The sequence below is a fragment of the Marmota marmota genome, unplaced genomic scaffold (genome assembly GCF_001458135.2).
Source record: "Marmota marmota marmota unplaced genomic scaffold, marMar, whole genome shotgun sequence".
Taxonomy (NCBI): Eukaryota; Metazoa; Chordata; class Mammalia; order Rodentia; family Sciuridae; genus Marmota; species Marmota marmota.
This window is the reverse complement of record NW_026000168.1, coordinates 418931-425143: the sequence shown is the minus strand read 5'-3', so window position 1 is coordinate 425143 and position 6213 is coordinate 418931. Positions and strand designations below refer to the sequence as shown.

The window sequence follows — 6213 nt, the reverse complement described above, 5'->3', positions numbered from 1 at the left end:
GGTCAGACCCTGGTTCCATCCTCAGCACCAAAAAGAGGGCGGCATTCACCTACTTTCTAACAAAGCTGGCACTCCGAGCGGGATGTTCCTTTGACTTCTATTTGGTATTTAAAGAAGGCTGTCTTGACTGACATGGAAGGTGCCTCTGGGCTCCGCGGGTCCCGCCCCAGGTGGTTTTCTCTGAGGGAGCGCTCTCCTGCCTTCCGTTGGGTGCCAGTCTTCTCCTTCAGGCCACGCCCCTCCCTGCTCCCCTGGGTGCACAGGGCACTGGGCTCCTACCCTTCCCATCGGTCCCCCAGCTCCCTGCCCGCAGAACGTCTCACCCTGATTCCAGGCCTGTCCCGTCCTCTGTCAGTCTTCCCAGCTGTCCTGGGCCTGCTGAAGGCCTGGACACTGTCCCCGGGTCCCTCCTCTTCCTCCTGCCTTGATCCTGCTGCTCTGACTTCCCCCCTGCTGCCCCCCAGGGATGGGCTGAGGACTTCTCCTGCTCCTTGTGGTTTTGGAGGGGAGATGCTTTAGTGCTGGTCTTCTGGGCACCTTATAATTTAAATAAGCTGCTACAAAATGCCTTCAGAGTCAACCTTCTTTCTTCTTTTTTCTTTGAGGTGCTGGGGACAGAGCCCAGAGCCTCATCTATGCCAGGCAAGCGCTCCGTCACCCAGCTCACCGCACCCCTAAAGGTTCATGCATTACCAGGGAGGAAAAGTTAACTCAGCACAAAGCAAGTTCTTTCTGGGCCACTGGGGAGTGACCCAACTGGAGTGTGGCTACCCTGGCTGCCTTGATGGTCTCCACGAGCCGCAACAGGGAGACGGCCTGTCTGCACAGGGAAGGCCAAAGTTTCTCCGCCTGTGAGTTCAAGAAATCTGTTCCCCATTCAAAAAGAAATAACCAAGTGAAATTCACAGGTGCCCTTTATTTCATCGTGATAATAGTAATTTTCATTTCCTGACATGCGGCAGCATGAACTCAAATATGTAATTTGTGAAAATTAGGGTTGTTTCTTTAAAATTTTTCTTCGGCTCCGCTGGTTATAATGAGTTTGTATTTGTCAAATGGTTTTTATGCTTAAGTGAAAAGGTAATGATAAACAACCATTGGAGCTGCCAGATGACTCCCCCTGTGCGGGCTCCAAACAGGGCCCCTGGAGTAATCAGTGTGGATATGAAAATGAGCACATTATTTCACTGTAACATGCACTGCTTAGATGAAAGGGAAGGCGTGTGGGCTCACTGATGTTTTTATTTTCCTTCTTGGAACAATTAGCTAAATAAGAAAGAGTGTAGGCAGGGTGTTCTAAATGCAAACCTGGTCATGGAGTTTGGGAACTTAATACTTGTAATGTAGTCAAAGTTTATGAGAAGCACAGCGTGGCGAAGTCCCAGCTCCCAGAAGATGCCTTTGTTATGCCTGCACAGTGGGGAAACTGAGGCCCAGATGCACACACTGAACAAACACACACAGTCTGTAGTCAAGTATCGTGGCGTGGTCGATGCCGTCCCTGGGATCTCCAGCCCTCACTGGTAAAACCCATGCCCTTGTGATCTCCTTTCCAGAGGTCGAGGCTGTTGAACAACCTGCCCGTGGTTAGGATGCTCCTCGATGGCAGAGGGAAGACTTGCACTGGTTGTCTGAGGCCCCCTCTGTTTCCAGATGATTCCACAGGGAGCCAGGTACCACTGCAGCATCCACCATGGTGATTCTGACAAAGAAACCACACAAAATTCCTGCTACATCACCCCAGCGTTTTGCCTCTGCCCATCCAACTGACGGAGACGCTGGTGAAAACTGGGTTTGGTGCCAATGTGTCCGGGCTCTCCTAAAGCAACTGTGAGGCTCCAGCGCCCCCACAGTTTATCAGCTTTTTGTCCTACATTTATGAACCCCAATGGGGGACAGTAGAGTTACTCCCTTTTGGGCTCACCAGGGAACTTCTTCAAGGAGCTCATCACTACAGTTTGCTTTGTGTTTCAGTTTTCAAACTAAAGAACCCCTTGAAAAGAATGATTTAAAATGTAGACCCCAAGCCCTGTCCTAAGTGATTCCCCTTCAATAGGTATAGGGTGGAGATTTGAAGGCTGAAAACAGAACAGCTCCCTGACCGCTGCCCTCTGTCTCTTCCTGGACAAAACCACCTGAGGTCAGGTCCAGTACCTTAATCTGCATTTACATATCCCAGGCAGTGACAGTGAGATAAGTCAAAGCGTCAGGACCATCCACGGTGCTTCCCATTTCACATCAAGTGTTCAAGATCCACTGGAGGATGAAAAATAGCATTAAGCCCCTACTCCTCGAAAGGTCTTCAGACATCACATCCCACTTATTGTTATCAAAGGACAAAATCACAATGAGTTAGTGAGGGGAATATATATACACACACAGTATTGAGGGCTGAATCTACCTCTACCGTTGGTCTACATCCCCAGCCCTTTTTATTTCAGGACAGGGCCTTGCTAAGATGCCCAGACTGACCATGAACTTGTGATCCTCCTGCCTTAGCAGTCAGTGGGATCACAGGTGTGCACCACCAGGATCTCTGCGGGTGTGCTGGCGATTCCCAGAGTTGCACGCCACCTCACTGTGTAATAAGGACGCCCAGTGAGGGTTTTGGTGGGAGGAGAACAGAGCTCGCTTTTGTACACAGAGGGACCGAACAAAACGGAAACAAGAAAGGAAGGCACCGGCTCTCTCCATTTTGCTATCTCCCAAGGTGAGGACAGGGGATGGAACATTGGCTGACCCCAGCTTACTTCAGTTACATTTGTGTGTGAAGAGGAGGCAGAACTTCGTCAGCAGGGCAGTGGGCACTGGCCTGTCTGGAGGGGGGGCTGTTCCATCTCTCTCCCTTCTATTTCCTAGTGTTGTGGGGCAGGTCACTCAGAAAACACACCAAGTCCCAGTTTTGTCCAAATTGAAGAGTCTTTATTCTGACAGGCCGGGACTGCTTCCTACAGGACCAAGTTGTCTCTACAGAAAACAGCCTTGAGCTTCAAAGTTTTGGGTATTTAAAGACAAAAGCCACAACCGGGTTGATGCAGCTGCAAGCAAGCAGGGGTACAGAAGCTGAGCGGTTAGTGAGACAATGCAATGGGTACATTGGTGTGTCCCGAGGGACTTTCCCGGTTGGCATAGCAGCAAGCAAGCAGAAGGGAAGTGGGTCAAAATGACCCTAGTTGAGCACAAGTTAGAGAATGGTTACTAATGTCTAGACAATCAATCTCTGCCAGGGCACATTGCCCAAGAAAAATGGAAACCAAAGAGAGAACGATTTTACATTGTGTAAGAATCGCCATTCTGTGCTGCCAAGTATGCCATGCTGGGTAAATATTAATGGGCTCAGAGGCGGGGCTTTCCCACGGGAGAAGCATTTCTTACATGATATGGAGCCTCAGGGTACAATGGAGCCTGCTTGGTCGTTGCACAAACAGCCTGGCCCATACACCATGAGGATCAGCTATCTTGGCTATGGTTTGGTGCTCTGGAACTCAGCTGTGGATGACTCCACTGTTATTTTCAGTCTGGTCTACTGGGGTTCAGTTCAGGAGCTTAGTCTAAAACAATGGAGGACTAGCACCCTGCAGAGTAAAACATGTACAGCACCCTATTGGTATTGGCACCCTGCAGAGTAGGTGCTTCCCTGGGTCCCAGTAAAGAAGGTAGAGTTGACATCTGAGTGCAATCCAGTGCTGAAAACACAGTGCTTTTCTCAGTAGTGCACAGTACAGAAACCTCTGGTAGAATCTGGGTCCTTCCTCTCAAAGAGCTTCCTGTGTAGGGAGGAAATGTCAAAGGTAAATACTAGGGAGAAGGGTTAGGATGCTCTCAGGAGGATGATTCACTCCACATGTGTCCACTCAGCCCAATGCCGGGCTGGGAAGACCCTGAGTGGTGAGTTCCTCCTCCCGCCTGCCCTTTCTCCCCCAACCAACTACTTCAGGTGACGGCAGAAGGAGAGAATGTAAGCAAAGACACTGAGAAATTGCCAGTAAAAGATTTAGGCTCCAGAGGGGCAGACCAGAATGTCTCCCTGTTGAAGCAGGAAACCTCACGGGAGGCTCTCCAGACTGGAAGGTCCAGCTCTGCAGACAGTGACCAGCACAGCTGCCAAGTACTGAAACACCTGTTAGAAACTCACCCCTATCCCCACCCCATTCACCCTGGAAGATCACTGTCCAGTACTGCCCTAAGTAAGCAGATAACTCCCAGTGTGCTATCAAGTGCAAGGCTCTGGGTCAATCCCCAGCACCCTCCCTCCTGCCCAGAACCAGACCTAGTGAAAAGCATTCCTTTCAAATCCCTGCTAGCTGCTATCAGGAGGAAAGTGACAGAGGACAGTAAGTTTTGGATAAGCAGCTTTGGTAAATTCTACAGGTGGTCCTTCTCCAGCACCATGCTCATAATGCTCACCAAGTTTAAACCTTCACCCTGCAAACATCAACAAGAACCCTGGCTCCATGCTGCCCCGTGGCAGACCCAGTGGGTTCTCAGACCCACTCACCTCAAAAGGATGGACAGGACAGAGGAGGTGGGTTCCAGGTCTGGGAATTCTGATACCCAGCCTAAAGGCGCCATGGGGTATGGAACTCTGTGGCCCATTTTTCCATAAGCCAAGTAGAGTTACAAAGAGATCTCCTTTGTAGGGATCCTGAGAGACATCCAGAGGCTGTAGAGGTTGTGTCACAGGAAAGAGCACAGGATCACCACTGCGTAAGAAAGAATCTGCAGGTTTATGGTAATAAAACCAAATAAAACAATAAGCTAGGAAATGGGGAGAAGGTAAGGCTGTTCTCAGAGAATACAAACTAAGAAATCTAGAAGAATGGAGTTAGACAATCATCATTTTGTAGCAGTCAAAGTTATAATTGACTCAAATGGTAATCACCAATGAATACTAGGAATTTGACCAGGAAGGGGCATAAATTGACATGACTTTATCTACATGTATCTACTAAGGATGAAACATGGGCCAACAGGTAAATAATTGGATTAGCTGTGCAAAGGATAATTCTGAGTTACATTCTTGCAACTTTTCTGTCAATTCAGAATTACATCCAATCAAAAGTTAACAAAAAAAAAAAAAAAAAAAAAAAAAAAAAAAAAAAAAAAAAAAAAAAAAAAAAAAAAAAAAAAAAAAAAAAAAAAAAAAAAAAAANAAAAAAAAAAAAAAAAAAAAAAAAAAAAAAAAAAAAAAAAAAAGACTAAACTACCAGCAATAGCTGCCTACCTCTGTTTTATTGTATTTTCTCTCAAGGTCAAACACTGAAGAATAAGGTTAAAAAATTCTAAAATCGGGCTTAATAGGGTGGGGGCATGGATTTGAATCTCGTATTTATTCTTTATGGAAACTGTGATTTCCACCAAATGACTGAACTATTTTGTGCCTCAGTTTCCTCTTTGGGAAAACAAGGATTTTGCATTTGCTTCCACTTAAGAGGTTACTGTTAAGGCTGTTCGCGTCTGTCCAGTGCTCCGACACAACTCTGAGTGTTCGCTACCATCGTTTTTATACATGTAATGTGCGCAGAGTCCTGAGGCTCCAAATAGATTCTCTGTTACGATTACTGGTTTAAAATTCATCCATAGCTTTGCATTGAATTCAGGTTAAGGATCAAAAGCAAAAAGCAAACAAACAGACGCAAATCTGGTAATATCAGCCGGAGTCTGAGTCAGGAGGATCCCAATTTCAAGTTAGTCCAGGCAGAGACCCCCCTCAATATAAAAAGGGCTTGGGGTTCAGCGGAGGAGCACCCCTGGGTGCAATCCCCGCTACCCGGAAAAACAGAACTGGAGCCTCCACCTACTTCAGAAGACTCCCTGGGCACGGGATGCAGGGTCCCCGCGCCTCTCCAAAGTTCTCGGGGCCTTAACTGGACCTACGTCCCTGGACAGCCATTGCGGCCAGGATCCGGGAGTCGGCCTCAGGGCGCCCGCTCCCGGCCCGGGCTGCCAGCGCGCCTGCAAGACCGGGCCCTCTGGATTTCAGGAGCGCAAGGCTCGGCTCTCCCGGCAGCAACGAGTGTGGCTCGCTGAGAAGGTCATCAGGCCTCAGGACCCCCCAGTGTGAACTTGAGCCTGGTGGGACCTAGGGCGCCGCGACAGCACCCGAGGGAACACGGTGGGGCTTGGAGCCGAGGGCGTGGCCTCCCCTACCCTAGCGCGCTGGGCTGACCTTCCGTGGGCCTCCTTCCTGAGCTACGGCCCGCCCCTCTCCCT

At 48.8% G+C, this 6213-nt stretch overlaps 1 long non-coding RNA gene across 1 annotated transcript; it reads right to left on the bottom strand.

Annotated features, from left to right (window-relative positions):
• Positions 1-2518: 2518 nt before the first annotated feature.
• Positions 2519-6195, bottom strand: LOC125611718. The gene is made up of 3 exons (XR_007341905.1): positions 5802-6195; positions 4499-4703; positions 2519-3767 (listed from the first exon to the last, which is right to left on the bottom strand). It is a non-coding gene; the product is annotated as an uncharacterized LOC125611718 (long non-coding RNA).
• Between the last annotated feature and the right edge of the window lie 18 nt (positions 6196-6213).